This window comes from Bos mutus, chromosome 2 (genome assembly GCF_027580195.1).
Source record: "Bos mutus isolate GX-2022 chromosome 2, NWIPB_WYAK_1.1, whole genome shotgun sequence".
Lineage (NCBI taxonomy): Eukaryota > Metazoa > Chordata > Mammalia > Artiodactyla > Bovidae > Bos > Bos mutus.
In genome coordinates, this window is record NC_091618.1 from 13,630,816 (window position 1) to 13,649,015 (window position 18,200).

Below are 18,200 nucleotides of genomic sequence, written 5' to 3' on the forward strand. Positions count from 1 at the left end.
ACTACTTATGAGTGCCCCAAAGGAAAAACACAGAGTGTTATGGGATGTCACTCAGCCTGGGGCCCTGCAGAGGGCTTTTCTGTTGGGACCTCACAGATAAGTAGGAGTTAGCTAGGCAAAGAGGGAAGGGGAAGAATAGTCTAGAAAGAAGAGATACGCTGTGCAAAGGCCCTGAGGCAGTAAAGAGCATGGCACATCCTAGCAACAGAGGGGAGTCTGTTGTGACTGGAGTGTCGTGCATGAGGGGAGGAGAGTATGAGATGAGATGGAAGTGGTAGGCAAGGCCATATCAGGTCACCCCTGTAGCCAAGGACAGAGTTTGGATTTTATTCCTCCACGTGCAGTGGGAAGCGTTACTTCAAGGGCTCTAAGCAGGGCTCATGTCGTGGGCAGTTCAGGAAGGTCACCCTGGAGTCTAGATGTGCTGACATGGATAAACATTCAAGACAGACCTCTAAAGGAAAAAGGCAGGTTGCCAAATGCAACACACAGAGTGATCCCATTTATGAAAAAACGAGCAAACAAAATGAGTGAAAACACATAGTCCAAGGTCTGAAAAGATTCCCGTATCCTCAACAGCACCATTTGCCCCCTCAGGGAGCAGTGGACCTGGGACTTAATGAAATTAATCCTTGCTCTGTGCCCAGTTTTGTTTGAATTTTACAGTGATGGTAAAGTTAGTGTCTATATTCCTTCTTTAATTCAATAAATGAATGAATGATTAAGTCTTGTTTTAATAAAAGCAAAGAAATGGGTGAGCTTTTCTAGAAGCAGATTCCAAGATAAAGATTTTTCGACAAGTGATTCATTACCAGGAGAAACTGGTTAAGGGAGCAAAGGAACTGGTCAGGGAAGAGGAAGAGGACAAACAAGGATGTGATTTCAGACAGCATTTTGAAGGGGGTGCAGCGTCTGCCTGAGCCCAGTGGGAACTGTGAGCTGGAAGTACAGCCTCTGAGTTGTCTGGGCCAGAGGCAAGGGAGCCAGGCTGCCACTCCCATTCTGGTCAGCCATGCCCACGGGGTAAAGCTGTGGGGTATGGAGTCAGGGCTGGAATTTAAACTCCCAGATACTTCTAGCTCTCTGGAGGGCAAAGCAGCTCTGGAAGCTATGTCCGGTTTCCCAAAGAAGGCCCTCCGGCACAGGCCATTGAAAACTCTTATCACCAGGACCCAGACCAGGGGAGACGGACACAGGAGAGGATCTGTGGGAATCTGGATTAAACATCAACATTGCCCACTACAACATTTTAAAATATTGTGTTTTTGTGTGTGTTTTAAAATATTAATTTATTCATTTGGCTTCACCGGCTCTTAGTTGTGGCATGTGGGCTCTAGTTCCCTGATCAGGGATCAAACCGAGGCCCCCTACACTGAGAGCACAGTCTTAGCTACTGGGCCACCAGGGAAGTCCCCCTTAAAATTGCTTTTTAATAGGCAATATGTGCATGAAGTATTTTCACAGAACTATTCGGCACATGTACAAGCTCGTATGTAAGTATATATTTCCTATCCTCCTTAAAAAAGCAAAACAAACAGTCGCATACTCTGTGTATTGTTTACTTTCCTTATTTCACATCTTGGAGATGGCATGATGCCAGCACATTTTAGACACACCTCATTCATTTTGGGCTTCCTGCCACTGCGGGAGATTCAGGAAACATGAGTTCAATCCCTGGGTTGGGAAAATACCTTGGAGAAGGAAATGGCAGGCCACTCTCCAGTATTCTTGCCTGGAGAATCCCATGGACAGAGGAGCCTGGTGGGTTATAGTCCATGGGGTCGAGAAGAGTCAGATGCAACTGAGTGACTGAACACATTCATATCAATGACATACAGCATTACATGTGTGCAGACTTTAAACATTTGAAGGACATTTAGATTATACCTGGGTCTTTACTACAACAAAACTGCAAGGCATATTCTTTATATATGTCTCCATGTACACATAGATCTGTAAGTGAGATTTGTAGATATAGAATTGTTTGATCCAGAGTTATATGCAGTTAAATTTCTAAAATATATATTAGCAAATTGCCTTCCATAGGCTTGATACTCAATTACACTCTCATACATTATGAAAATTCTCACAGGTCATTTATCTCTTTTTCTTGAAGTTGCTAAACTAAATCTTGGACTGCTGGAGGTCTTCGTACTTCCCACCTAGAGATTCTATAACATAAGAGGAATTGAAGGTATCATTTGAGCTCCTGGATCCAGCCATACCCGAAACTAATAATGTTATATTTTGAATCTAATCTCACTTTTCTTCAGTTTATTTGATCTAAGTTTCTGCCCCTTTCAAGAGTCTTATCCTATTTCACAGCCTCCAATACTGACACACGTGCTCCTTGAGTCTCACATATATGAAGATACTTTCACGTGTAACTCAGGGTCAGTGACAAAGCTTTAACAAACCTAGACAGCATATTCAAAAGCAGAGACATTACTTTGCCGACAAAGGTCCATCTAGTCAAAGCTATGGTTTTTCCAGTAGTTATGTATGGATGTGAGAGTTGGACTATAAATAAAGCTGAGTGCCGAAGAATTGATGCTTTTGAACTGTGCTGTTGGAGAAGACTCTTGAGAGCCCCTTGGACTGCAAGAAGATCAAATCAGTTCATCCTAAAGGAAATCAGTCCTGAATATTCGTTGGAAGGGCTGATGCTGAAGCTGAAACTCCAATACTTTGGCCACCTGATGTGAAGAACTGACTCATTAGAAAAGTTCCTGATGCTGGGAAAGATTGAAAACAGGAGGAGAAAGGGTCGACAGAGGACGAGATGGTTGGATGGCATCACTGACTGGATGGACATGAGTTTGAGCAAGCTCTGGGAGTTGGTGATGGACAGGGAAGCCTGGCATGCTGCAGTGCATGGGATCACAAAGAGTTGGACATGACTGAGTGACTGAACTGAACTGAACAGGGTCAGTACTAAGAACTTGCTTGAGAACACTGGTATGTCACTTATTTTGCATAGGTAACTTTGGGGAGTCATATAAATAGGTGGATGAGATTCTGACCCCTTGAGGATGCCTTTGGAGTAGGAGGCCTCCCCCTGAATCATGGAACTAAAAGGCCTTGAATCCTCCTTTAAGGCAGAGCAAGTCAGGAGTGCCAGTCAGGAAGGTGATATTAGGCAGAGGGGAGGGGAAGGGCAGAGTTTACAATCAGTGTCCTGTAGGGTTAATTGCACAAGCTTCAGAGTTAGTGACTCTGTATAAATCCCATCTCTACCTCTTAATCTCTGTGTAGCCCTGGGTAGTTCACTTTTCCTCTCTAAACCTCAGTTTTCTCAGCTGGAAAATTGAGCTAATAATAGTGCCAATTCCATAGATTTGTTTTCAGGATTAATGAAGTAATGCACATAAGCTAAGACTCACTTCATTTCCAAGTGTTAGAACCCAAATCAAATTATCTTTAATCATAAAAGAGAATTTATTGGCTCATATAACTGAAAAATACAGGAGAAACAGCTTCAGGCATAGGTGAATCCAAGGTCTCAACTGATGTCACCAAAAACAACTCTCTAGTCTCTGCTTTCTTTTGCTCTGGCTCCGTTCCCAAATAAGCCATGCCAAATCACTTTATTTTTCACAACTGCTACTCTAGTCCAAAGCACCATTGTTTCTACCCTGGTGACTAAAACAGCCTCCCAACTGGTCTCCTTTCTTCCAACATTCCTATCCCTCACTCCTGGTCTCAACTCTACTGGATGGTCTGTAAAGAGCATGAATCAGATTTCATGACATCCCTCCCAAAACCTTCCAAAAAATTCTTGGACTAAAATCCAAACCCTTCTCTAAATCCCATCAGACTCTTCAAGGCTGGCCTCTGCCTGAACCCCTGACCTCATCTCCTGCTTCCTTTCTCTCTCACTTGACTGCACTATAAGCACACAAGTTGCTTCTTCCCATTATTTCTCATGCTGGGGGTGTTCCCTCTGCCAAGAACTTACCCCTGTGCCTTGCTCCCTAAATTAATTCAAAACTCAATTCCCTTGATCTCAACTGTCCAGGCTTCTGTCCTTACAATTCCAAGTCAAGTAAGAAAAACACAGAGCTCTCTTGCACAACAGTTTGTACACAAGTCCAAGGCTGGTTTTCATTGGCCCAAGTTGCTCTCTGGGCACATCCCTAAACCAGTCACTGTTGCCAAAGGGCTGAGACGACCTGATTGGTTAGGCTTGAGTCGCATGGCCACCTGGAGCTAATGCAAGTGTGGGCTGCCCATGAAGGAAGGCAATTCCCAGAGAAAAATTGAGGTCATGTTACCAGAAGGGTGAAGTGATGCTCTGTTGTTGTTGTTCAGTAGCCAAGTCATGTCCAACTCTTCACAACCCCATGGACTGCAGCACGCCAGGCCTCCCTGTCCCTCACTGTCTCCCGTCCATCTCAATGGATGTGGACTTGGGCAAACTCAGGGAGAAGTGATGCTAGGCAGCCAAAACAACAGATGTCTCTTTTCTGTGTGTTCATAAGTGCCTGACAAATAAGTGTTTGGGGGAAAAAAGAAAAAAGCCAGCTTGCATTGCAGACAAAACTCCTCTGGGATCTTCTTCATCAATATTCATTCATTTAACAAATTTTTATTGAATCACTCAATTCCAAGCTCTGTCCTAAGGGACTCTGCTACTCTCTTAAATCAAAATGTGATAATATAATAGATTATATGGCTTGTCTAGAACAGTCCCAGGCATTCATTCAACAATATTTATTGGGCTTTTATTAACTTTGGAGAGGAGCTCAAATCACAGCTGTGAACACCATAGGTGGTCCCTCTCCTCCTGGGGTTTATATTCTAATGAAAAAAAAAAGACATATAGCCAAAGAGAACATTTAATCTCAGTGGAAGTGCATGCCATTCTTTTTTTTTTTTTTTTTTAGCACAAGCCATTCTGTTTTTATTATTATTAAATTAATATATTTATTTTAATTGGAGGCTAATTAGTTTACAATGTTGTATGGTAATATTGTATGGTTTTTGCCATTTTTACAATGTATGGTTTTTGCCATACATTGACATGAATCTGCCATGGGTGTACATTTGTTCCCCATCTTGAACCCCCCTCCCACCTCTCTCCCCATCCCACCTCTTAGGGTCATCCCAGTGCACTGGCCCTGAGTGCCCTGTCTCATGCATCAAACCTGGACTGGTGATCTATTTCATATGTGGTAATATACATGTTTCAATGCTATTCTCTCAAATCATCCCGCCCTCGCCTTCTCTCACAGAGTCCAAAAGTCTATTCTTTACATCTCTGCCTCTTTTGCTGTCTCAAATATAGGGCCATCGTTTCCACCTTTCTAAATTCTAAAACGCTGTATATGGAATTTACAGCATTAATATACTGTTTTGGTGTTTTTTTTCCTGACTTACTTCACTCTGTATAATAGGCTCCAGTTTCATCCACCTCATTAGAATTGATTCAAATGCATTCTTTTTAATAGCTGAGTAATATTCCATTGCATATATGTACCACAGCTTTCTTATCCATTTTTCTGCCAATGGACATCTAGGTTGCTTCCATGTCCTAGCTATTGTAAACAGCGCTGCAATGAACATTGGGGTACATGTGTCTCTTTTAATTCTGATTTCCTCAGTGTGTATGCCCAGCAGTGGGATTGCTGGGTCGTATGGCAGTTCTATTTCCAGTTTTTAGAGGAATCTTCACACTGCTCTCCATAGTAGCTGTACTAGTTTGCATTCCCACCAACAGTGTAAGAGGGCTCCCTTTTCTCTGTACCCTCTCCAGCATTTATTGTTTGTAGACTTTTTGATAGCAGCCATTCTGACTGGTACCTCATTGTGGTGAGATGGTACCTCATTGTGGTTTTGATTTGCATTTCTCTGTTAATGAGTGATGTTGAGGATCTTTTCATGTAGGACAAGCCATTCTTAAGGCTGACACTTTCTAGGGAGAAAAAAGGAGTGGCCTGAGCCTTTTCTTTGCTGATGACCCTTTCAAATTTTTGGAACTGTGTACTTGTCTTAATCGTTTAAAAATATTGATCCATTATTTTCAAAAATGAATGCCATGGATTTCCCTGGTGGTCAAGTGGTTAAGAATCTGCTTGTTCATGCAGCGGACATGGGTTCAATCCCTGGTCTGGGAAGATTCCACCTGCCACAGGGAAATAAGCCTGTGTGTCACAACTACGGAGTCCACTCACCTCGAGCCAGCTCCGTAACAAGAGAAGCCACTGCAATGAAAAGCAATGAGGAGCTAGCTCACTGCAACTAGAGAAAGCCTAATTGCAGCAGTAAGATCCAGGGCAGCCCCCCCCCCAAAATTAATAAGTTAATTAATTAATTTTTTTAAAGCAATGCCATAAGGAGATACATTGCACCCACTTTCACGAAAGTGAAACGACTGGCGGTGCCAAATGCTCAGGAGCGTGTGGAAGAACCAGAAGTCTCTCATGTTGCTGGTAAGAATGTAAAATATTATAACCACTGTAGAGAACTATTTGGCAGTTTCTTATAAAATTAAACCTACAACAACCTTATGACCCAGAAATTCCTCTCCTAAGAAATAAAAAAAGCAGGTCCACAAAAAATTGTGATGTTCATAGTTTAATAATTGCCACCAACTGAAAACAACCCCAAAGACCATCAACAGAGAAACGAATAAACAAAGCATGCTATGGCTATATAATGAAATACTACTCATCAAGGAAAAGAAACAAATTACTAATCATACAATATATCTGAATCTCAAGAAGAATACGCTGAATGAAAGAAGTCAGACTCAGAAAAGTCATACTGTATGCTTTAATTTATATGAAGTTCTAGAACTGGCAAAACTTCTCCAGGTTAATTGTAATAGGAACAGTGGTTGTGGGCGGTGACAGATGCTCTTCATTGGGAAGGGAATTTCCTGTGGAGTTCTCTGTCTCCACAGTGTTCTCTGTCTTGATAGAGGTGTAAGTTACAGAGATGTTTCCATTTTGTCAAAACTCATGGAACTGCGTGTTTAAGTTCTGTCTGTGCGTTTCATTCGCCGTAAATTATACCTCAATTTAAAAAGAAAGTAGGTGCAAGTATCTGAGTTGAGGAAGCTACTGCCTTCTATGGAAATGTGTGACAGGGTAACTCCAGGAGCTTGTAGGTGTTTAAGAGAGATCAGGGAAGGCCCTTACTGAGAAAGTGTGGTTTCAAAGACCTGAGGAAGGTGAGAAGAAATGAAGGAGGTGAACTTAACACACATATGTCAGCTTTTATCAGTGGAGCCCTTCCAAAGCCAAGCATCTAACATTCATTTTGTGTCTGCAGCTTTCATAATCGTGTTTTCGCAGTTAATCTCCCAAGTGTTCCTTCAACATCAGCCTTCTGGTTCCCATTGTACAAATGAGCAAACTGAGGGCTTCCCTGGTGGCTCAGTGGTCAAGAATCCGCCTGCCAATGCAGGAGATGCCTGTATGATCCCTGGCTGGGGAAGATCCCCTGGAGAAGGAAAGGCAACACAGTATTCTTTCCTGGGAAACCCCATGGACAGAGGAGCCTGGTGGGCTACAGTCCATGGGGTCGCAAAGAGTGGGACACAACTTAGCGACTACACAACAACAAACCTGAGGTTCACACCAACAACCAGGACGTGGTGGGAGCCAGGTTCTAGGGCTGCATATTGAGTATCACGGTCCTGAAAGAGGAACCGTGAAGTCCAGGTTGGGAGGGCAGGAGCAAAGGAATGTTCTCTGAACAAAAGAAGAGCGGCTGGGCGGGCGCAATCGCACCTCTCATCTCCCCAGGCGCCAACCTCCAACTCTGCTGGGAGACTGGGGTGGGGGTGGGGGCGCCAAGGGTCTGGTTCCATTCCGCTGAGTCAGCGCCTACCAAGACCCGGGCGAGCTGGCTCATGAACAAAGGGAATCAGTGGGGCTGAGAGGCGGGGCGCAAGCCTTGGGAGGAGCAGGGTGGAGGCGGGGGGCGGGGCTCAACTCCGGGGAAAGGGGCGGTGCTCAGAGGGGCCCAGAGTCAGGAAGAGGTGCTCCACGAAGGGTGAGGCTGCAGGCGGGGCCCGAGCTCAGGGAGTGTCAGTCCAGGAGGGACCAAGGGGTGGGAGGTGTCAGGCTGGAGGGGGCGCAATGGGCGGACGAGGACCGACGCCGTGTTAGAGCGCCCGCGGCCCCAGAAGTTTCCAGGAAGCCGCTCGCTCTGCAGCCCCACCTGCTGGTCTCCGCCAGACTCTGCCGGTCCTGTGGATCTGCAGGTCTGATCCACCGAGGCCTGGAGGAAATCCTTTGTCTGCATTTTCTTCTGTAGCATGACCACGGCCTATCTTGTTTCTCAGGGTCTTTGGAGAGTGGATTGGGAGGATGGAAGTGAAAAGGAAGGCTGTTGTCAGACTCTTCACCAACACACATTTTGAATACTTGCTAGGAAGAATTGTATTAATAGCTGTACTAATAACTTCACACGCAATTTCCACTTTTCCACACACCAATCCATAGAATAGGTGGTGGTGTTGGTAGCCATGCGTTCTGGGAAACAAACTCACTCAGAAGGACAATGCAGATAGTGGAGTGCACTTTATTACACCGGTGGGCCCAAGGCAGAATCTCCTCTTGGCCAAGGACCCTGACCAGCATTTGTGAAAATCTTTTATACCCCATGTGTACATGTCTGAACCCACCACTCCAAATTCCTTGAGACTTACATAAACCAAGGAAAATACAATCCCAATAACCCCATCATTCACGTGCTATGTGCTCATGTGCTCAAACAGTCAAACAATTAGCCAATAATCGATAAACCCGAGGTTAAACTCTGATAGATACAGAAAAATTTATGGCCTGTCTGGAGGAAGGGGTGATTAGTGTGTTTTCTCTTAGGCGATGAGTAACCTAGATACGATCTTCAAGGTTCCCCTGTCTGGAGGGGGTCTTATCCTTCTGTTATTGTTTTCAAAGGCACTAAACACAGAGTTCAGAGTCCATTGGAAAGGTGGCCGAGCATGATCAGGCCTAAGATGGAGTCCAGGCCCTATGAATTCCTTCTTCAGTATTATCATCCTATTTTACAGCTGAGAAGACTGAGGCTCAGAAGCGTTGATATGACTTGCCTGGATTAACACAGCTAGTAGGTGGTAGAAGCACTTCAACCTGGGGTCTGACTTAGTATTTTGAGAGTCTTTCTTACCCTGAAGCTGGTGCTTTGAACCACCGTTTAATTACTGCCTAATTATTTTATTCACTAATTTATTCACTTTGATTTCTTTCAAAAAATAGTTATTGATCACCTGCTCTGTGTTGGTCATATATTGAGTATAAGGTATGCAGTGACGAGTTTACAGTTTGTACACAAATAAGGCTTACAGTCTAATCAGAAAACAGTGAACAACTGATGGCAAAACGAATTACCCAGTTAAAATTGTGGTATGTACTTTGGTGGAAAAGTATGGGGAACTATAAGAGAGATGTCTTCTGGAAGATGAGGGCCTGTGATGTGTCATGGATGCTCAGTCGCTAAGTCGTATCCAACTCTTCCCGACCCCGTGGACTGTAGCCTGCCAGGCTTCTCTGTCCGTGGGATTTTCCAGGCAAGAATACTGGTGTGGGTTGCCATTTCCTTCTCCAAGGGGATGTTCCTGGCCCAGGGATCAAGCAGCAGTCTTCTGTCTCCTCAATTAGCAGGAAGATTCTTTACCACTGAGCCACCTGGGAAGCCAGGTTCATGCTAAACGATTTATGATTTGACTTGGGTCTCCTGCCCCCTTAAAATCTAGCTCAGGGGGCTTCCCTGGTGGTCCAGTGGTTAAGACTAGGTGCTTCCAGTGCAGGGGGCACAAGTTCGATCCCTGGTGGGGGAACTAAGGTCCCACAGGCTGCAGTGGTGCAGCCAAAAAAAAAAGTCTTTATCAAACTTGTTTGAACGTTGTGTTAACCAGGATTCTAGCAGTTACAAGTGACAAAACTTACCACAAACCAAAGTAAGCATTGCTTTGTCACATTCTGGATTAAGAGCACATTAACAAGTATTGATTCAGCTCCTGCCCCCTCATATGTTGGGGGACAGGCACATGGATGTACAACTTATTCACTCAACAAATATTTGCTGAGCTTTTGTTATGTGTTAGGTAAAACTATCTGGTGACCCTATTCTTGCCCCCATGGGAATTTACTGTCCGGTGGGGAAACTAATAACAAACACTAAATACAAATGAGCATATAATTATACTTGTGAGTAGTGCTAGGAAGAAGATCAGAGTGGTCCAAAAGCCTCTAAGCAGAGATCTTTGCCTCGTCTGGAAGGTCAGAGGAGACCTTCCTCTCCCAGAGGAATGTTTGATGTGACATCTGAAGGATTCATAGGTTAAGTAGGAAAAATAAGAGATAGTGCATTTTAGACCGAGAAACCTGCATGTGCAAAGGTCCTGGGGTAGAAGGCAGCATGGTGATATCAAGGACTTGAAAGAAGGTCGTTGTGGGGCACTCAAACAAGAAGGAGGATTGGCATGAGATGAGGAGGAAGAGGTCATTAGAGGCTGGTGGATTTTCTCAGAGCTTACAGTTTGAAGAAACAGGGGCTGTGCACAGAGGCTACCATTTTTTGTGTGTTTGAATCAAATGTGGTGATGTGTGAAAGGCATAACAGTGCCTGACATACAGCAGACACTCAACGAATGGTAGCTTCTAATACTGTTCCCCTGAACTGTGAATTTGTAGAAGTCAGGGGTTGTATCCATTTCTTCTCAGTTTACAGCCCCTCTATGGAGAAAGAGGACTCAGCAAATGTTTGTGAACCAAGCTAAAAGAGGAAAGTATAGGCCTTGACCAGGAAGCAGGAATAGACATTACTGATTTTTGGAAAGGCTGGTGGAAAACTGAAGGGGGGTTGCACCATAATGATCATTTGTGAATTGGCTCCCCAGCATCCATCCCCTCTGATTTTCATTTGGAGATCTATCATTTCGAGGGAAGTGCCCTTCCCACTGACTCAGTGCGGTGAGGATGGGGCTACATTCACAGCATCAGGGATGAAGTGAGTACAGGAATGGCTTGACCAATCTTTGTATCCATTCTCTTCGTTGTGGTGATTGGCTCATGTATGGGCACATGACATACATTTGTCCAATCGGAATGGGTTTTGGGAGTTACAGTGATCTAGTGCGGATGGGGCTGGAACGTCTCCCCAGAATGAGGGCCTTTCTGAAGGCTGAGCCAATCTAGAGTCCTTGTCACTGAGAGATGAAGAGGGAGAAATCAGTCTGGGAAGGGCCTGGATGTGGGTTCACCCTGACTTCAATGAGGAGACAAGTGAGCTCCATGCTGCGTCTTTTTTGACCCACAGCATGGACACAGGCACACGTGGTGGAGACAAGAGTTCCCAGTAGGAGAGGAGCAGGAAGTGGAGATGTGAGAGCTGAGACAGTTGCAGAGACGTTCATGATAACAATTTTGTAGAGAATGGCCTGGGTCCTTGAGTAACTGCAGGGAGCAGAGCTGCCACCTACCTGGACGATTCACATGGGGACTGTAATGTGAGAAAGACATTGTGTTCCTTAAGCCACTGTGTTGTTGGGTCTCTATATAAGAGCTGTCTGGCTTGGCACCAACTGATTCATTCTTCCTGATACCCAGCAACCTCCTTCTCATCCTTTGAAACTCAGCTCAAATGTCCCCTCCTCCAGGAAGTCTTCTCTGAACTCATCCAGAAGAGTGATCAGTTCTCCCTGCTCCATGTTTCAAGGTTGTGTTTCTCTCTCTCTCTTTTTTGCTGTTGTTTTGTTTATTTCTTTTTAATTGAAGGATAATCGCTTTATAACATTGGTTTGATTTCTGCCATACATCAATGAACAAGGTTGTGTTTCTAAGTCCCTTTCTCCACGCCTCCATCACAGGCCACATCTGATTCTGATGTGCTCCGGTTTTGGAGAGGGTGCCTACCCTGTTGGATTGTGACCCCTTAAGGGCTGAGATTATGAACCCAGATTGTGATTTGACTCATCCATTCATATATCTGTAGAGGTCCACACACTTGCAGGCTGTTTGCAAAATCCTGGGAGATGCAGTGTAGGGATGGGACTTGGAATTTGAGCCCCTGTTCCTGCTTAATTAGTTGAGCTCATGGAAGCATCTCCATCTTGTTCTCCTGTCTCTGGTACTCATTTTGTTAGACCAGATCTAGAACTCAGCCTTGTTCTCTGACTTCCACAAATCCCCCCTCACACAGGCCTTTGTGTGGGTAGCAGATTTTACTAAAGATTTGATGAGCGTGGGAGGAGGGTTTTAATATCTAAAGTTGGTTCTTATTTTATTCTTTTTCAGCAACTTGTGAATTTCCTTAGTAAGATTTGTAGCAATTTGTCATTATTTTGTTTATCTGTCTTTTTACTTTTTGTGTGTTCGTTTTCTTCCCCTATGATGTTGTAATAAGGACTGATCTTGCTCATCATCCTGTTTATAGTGCTCAGTCCTGGTAGGCAGTAGACTGACCTCAGTTGAATGAATGAATGAATGTGAATTTGGACATCTGTCTGAAAAGCTCTTCCACCATGGGGAGATTTTCATCCAGCTCACCCCCTCCAGTTTTTCCAGGCCTTTTCCTGTTTCTCATTTTTTTTTTTTGTATCAGTTTGTCCCCCAACATTCTTCTCACCCTGTATGTGGAAAATGTTCTATTCTTTCTAGCCCCTACTCCTAAACCCATCGCAAATCTAACCCCCTAAGGCATTCAGAAACAAGACATCTTTTATATAAGGATATCTCCACTTCTTAAGACACAGCCATGATTTTAAGTTTCCTCTAGCATGACCATTTCATCCCTAGTACCCTGTACAGGGCCTGGCACAGTAGAAGCTGAGGCTATACACATGTGTGTTAAATTCAAGGGAATGGAGAGACTTTAGATGGTGTGACAGACTAAAGACGGCCACAATTTCTTTGCCAGTCCTCTTGTTAAGAGATAGGGTTAGTGGTTCCCCTTCTTGAATGTCGACCAGCCAGTGGCTATTTTGACCAATGGATTATAGTGGAAGACATGCTGTACCAGTTCCAAACCTAGCTTTTATGAAGACTGGCAGTGCCACCTTGGGTTTTTGAAGCTCTGAATCACCCTGTGAAACTCCAGTGATTCTGCTGGAGAGACCACGTGGAGAGGCCCTGAGACAACAGGGAGATGGGCCCAGTTGAGCTCAGTCTTGTTGCTGATGCCATCCAGACAGCAAGCATGTGAGGGCAGCCTTGTGGGTGCCTAGGACTCTCAGACCGAACTCATCACCCGTTAACTACTGTTGCCCAGTAACTATGGTTGGTGCCATGGAGCAGAATAACCCACCCAAATCCTTGATCCCCGCCCCAAGTTGTGAGATATATGAAAATGTTTTAAGCTACAACATTTTGAGTTGATTTGTTAGGCAGCAATAGGTCACTGGAACAGAGGGAGCAAGCCCCTTGGGGAGCCAGGCCAAGGATGCTGGCTGGGCCACCAGCAGGACTCAGAAGGGTGGGCAGGTGACACTCTGGTGGGAAAAGGAAAGCAAAGAGAGCTTCATTTGCACTCTAATGGGGCTGTGGCTGGAGGAACAGGTAGTCAGTGGCCACCTCACCTCTCCCTGGCTGGCCCAAGCTTAGAGAGTCCTTGATGGTCCTTGGCATTGACCTCAGAGTGGAGGTGTCAACGTACCTTGTACTGATGACATGGGTCAGAAAAGCTACATATATAGAGGTCCTACTCAGTGCCAGGCACAGTGATGCATGGGTCCTTATAAACCCAGTACAACCCAGAGAGAGAGATGCGTCTATATAAGTAAAACTAAGGCTTGGAGAGGGTAAGTGAGCTGCCCAGGGACAGAGCTGGGGTTGGATTCTACGCTGTCTATTCCAAAGCTCCAGCTATGGCACTGTGACCTGGCCACATTAGAGGGGTCAGAGGGATTTGAGGACCTCATTGTGGTAGTGGTGACCACAGCTCCCAGGGGTGTGACATGTGCATTCACCCAGGAGACGAGGCTGTGTTGCCCCCTGCCAGGATGAGGGTTTTTAAGTTTTTTCCATGGAAAAGAAGGTGGGGGATGTTGGGGAGCCCAGGTTCCCTAAAACCCAGGGAATTAGGCCAGTAATTCTTACCATGCTGCAGGACCCAGGCAAAGAGGCAGGATCTCTGCCCGCAGGAGAACAGGGCATTAGAGTGGGAAAACAGGAGTCCAGTCACGGGCTGGGTGGCCCGGCGAAGGAAAGGGCCCTCTGCCTCACCGAACCTCAATTTCCTCGTTTGTAGAAGGGAATAACCACAGTATCCGCCCTGCTATTCTTTCACTCATTCATTTATTCATTCGTTCATTCTCTCACTTACTCAACAAGCACCTACTGAGCACCGACAGGACCAGGCTGGATGCAGCAGTGTGCCAGTGACATCCAGACCCCTGGCCAGTGCTTGCAGTCATGGAATGGGGACAGATGATGGTCCTCAGACCCGGAACAGCTCCTTTTCCATCTGGGAGCTCTCTTTTCACTTCCGGGCAACGGCAGTGCTTATCACAGTGGAGGCTCAGAGATACTTCCTGGGGCCTCTGGGTGCAGGCCACAGGGAGGTGAGCAGAACTTGGGATGGAGAGGAGGCAGAAATGGATGGTGGCTGATTCTCAAGGCCAAGTCCTGCGACAGTGAAATGGGTCCTCTGCCCGTGGCCATCTCAGGAGGGCGGGCTGGGCTGCAGAGGCAGATGGAGGAAGACTGGGTCTGGCTGGTTGAGGGGGCCTCTGGGAGCCCCTCTGGGGTTCGGAACTGAGATTCAGGTCCTACCAGACTGCTCCAGAGTGTGGTCTGTCAAGGAGGCCTCAGGCCACCCCAAAATAGAGTGAGTTCTTTCCCTGTGTAGTTTTTACAATTTCCAAAGCTCTTACCCTTTATGGCCTGAAAATATACATTAAGAGGGTCATTTTCCAGATGGGAATATTGAGGCTCAGACCAGCGGCTGGCTTGTCTAAAGTGATCCATTAAACTGAGACAAGAACTCACCTTCCTGGTCCCCTAGTGCTCTGTCTCACCCTGACTCCTCTCCTCTCCCTATTGACCTTCTCCCCGTGCAGTCCCATTGACCCCAGCTCCCCATCTACCTTCTCCTTGGGGCCCTGAGCACCCCCGCCATCCCCATCCATGGTGATTCAGGAGCTGCCATCTTTCAGGAAGTGGGGAGATGCGAGGGAAGAGCAGGCGTGCAGGCTGGAGTGCAATCCTACCTCCTCACACTCACCCCAGGCAGGCAGAGAGGACACCTTCTGTGCCTGGAGGCCAGGGGGCGGAACTCACGCTGCATCTCTCATTTTCAGGAGCACCTGTGATCCTCAGAGAACCCTGCCTGGTGAGGAATTTTACAAGTGAGGGATTTTTATCAAGAAATGATAAGACATGACTAAGATTTCCCAGTTAGCAGGTGCCAGAGCCAGGACACTAACCCTGGTCTGGTTCTGCATAACCCTGGTTATTCTGCAGAGCCCTTTCTGAGTCTGGTGCCAAGAGAGGGAGGGTGGTGTCTGGGCAGCAGGATGGTCAGGCATTCGCGGGGGAAGTGGGAGTCCAGGGGTCTGGAGGCAGTGTAGATATGGCACCAGCCAGTAGGTGTCGCTGTGACAGCCGTGCTCCCCAGAGTTCCCCCCGGAAGGAGGCAGAGTGAAAGCACGCAAAAGCAAGATTAGGATTTTTGTGAAAACAAGCAAGAGACAGCAAGGGTAAAACAGGGGCTATACCTCTACTGGAGATGGTGGGGAGGATGAACAACATCACTCATGAGGAGTCCAGCCAGGCGTTCAACAAGCAGGCGTCGTCCCCCTTTACCACCTGTGCAATCTTAATTTCTCTGTGGCTCAGTTTCCCCATCCACCAAATGGGAATTACAGCAGCTGCCTCACAGGCTCTCTGTGAGGATTAAGGGAGTTGATGTAACCCCGGCACACGTAAGGGCTCAGTGAGGTTTAGTGTTGGCTATATTCCTCCTGTCAGTAGCATCCTCTCCTGTTGGGCCTCACAGCTTTATTTCCCACGACCCTCACAAACCCCACCAGTCACACTGAGGACCCTCCATACACACAAGAGCAGGAAGCCAAGAATGTGGACAGAAATGCATATAAGGTGTACTCACCCGGAGGGTGAGGGACTTTGGAAGTCCTTATCCTTGGCAGGTGACATACTATGTCTAGAAAACCCTAAAGATGCCACACCAAAACTACTAGAACGGAAACATGAATTCAGCAAGGTAGAAGGATACAAGATTAACATACAGATGGACTTCCCTGGTGGCATACTGGATAGGAATCTGCCTGCCAGTGCAGGCAACACAAGTTCAATCCTTGGTCCAAGAAGATTCCACATGGGTGGAGCAACTAAGCCCGTAAGCCACAACCACTGAGCCTGAATTCTAGGGCCCTTGAACTGCAACCACTGAGCCCTTGCACCCAGAACCTGTTCTCCACAACAAGAGGTCAGTGCAGTGAGACCTGAACATTGCAACGAAGAGTAGCCCCCACTTGCCACAACCAGAGAAAACCCACACACAGCAACAAAGACCCAGCACAACCAAAAAAAAAAAAAAAAAAAGATTAACATACAGAAATCTATTGCATTTCTTTACACTAATAATGAAATATCAGAAAGGGATAATAAAAACAAAATCCCTTTAAAAATCACATTAAAAAAAAAAAAGCAAACAGGAATAAACCTGACCAAGGAAGTGAAAGGTTTATATACTGAGAACTATAAGATAGTGTTAAAAGAAATTAAAGATGACTCCCGGGTAGCTCATACAGTAAAGAAACTGCCTGAAATGTGGGCAACCTGGGTTCGATCCCTGGGTTGGGAAGATCCCAGAGAAGGAAATGGCAACCCACTCCAGTATCCTTGCCTGGGAAATCCCATGGACGAAGGAGCCTGATGGGCTACAGTCCATGGGGTCACAAAGAATCGGACATGACTGAGCAACTAATGCTTTCATAGAAATGGAGAGAGATCCCATGCTCTTGGATTGGAAGAATTAATATTGCTAAAATGGCCATAGTGAACTTCCCTGGTGGTTCAGTGGTTAAGATCAGTCTGCCAATGGTGGAGACAGAGATTCCATCCTTGATCTGGGAAGATTCCGCATGCCGGGGGGCAACTAAGCCCGTGCACCACAGCTACTGAGCTGGAGCGTTAGAGTCCATGAGCCACAACCACTGAAGCCCACGTGCCTTAGACCCTGTGCTCTGCAGCAAGAGAAGCCTCTGCAATCAGAAGCCTGTGCAACACAATGAAGAGTAGCCTCTGCTTTCTCTGGCAACTAGACAAAGGCCATACACAGCAATGAAGACCTAGCACAGACAAAAGTAATTAAGATAAGATCATTAAAACATCAAATTGTTTGCTTCCTAAAAAAATAAAAATGACCATAGTACTCAAAGCAATATACAGGTTTAATGCAATCCTTATCCATGTCCTTATCTATGAAACGGTGACATTAGCAGCGAATGAGCCATTGACACAAGTGAAACCTCGAGTCCAGTGCCTGGCACGGTAGCTGCAGGACTTGGTGCTGGTGCTAGAGGCTTGGGAATCCCCGGTCTCTTATAATCACCAACCATTTGTGATTCTTAATCTGATATTTGGGAGCCTCTGTAGCAGATTGGGGTCCTTGTGACCTCGCAGTATTTCTGAAAGCCAGAGAACCATCTCGTACTGAAATGGGAAGAGGTCATCAAGCTGATAAAGGATCCAGTGCTCCAGGAGGTCATGTGGTGAGTCCTGCCCCACAGAGCTGGGACAGCTGCCTTGAGTAGTTGGGAAACAAATTATGAATCAATGCTCTCTTTTAAAAAAAAATCAGGTGAGGATGAGTATGGTAATTTCAAAAGTCTGGAGCCACTGATGTAGCTTCATTCCTCCCTTCTCCCCAGGGCCATTGTCTGGGCAGAAACACTAACGCCCTAGTTTGGAGCCTGAAGATCCCAGTCTCGGAAGCAGCCCATCATTTGATGAGACAAGGGTCAGGAGGTGTCATTTTCGTGTTATGATGGAAAGGAACTAACATTTATCTGGGACCTTCTATATGTCAAGTGCGTTACAGGTATTCTCATTATCACAATAAACCTTTCAGATACTGCGCCATTTTACACATGAGAAAAAATGAGGCTCAAGTTAAGTGATTTACCCAAGTCTCACTCATCCCTCCTTGATGACTTAACTCACTTTATTTCTTCTGTCTAGAGAGGCAGTTCCCCGCTGAGGGCA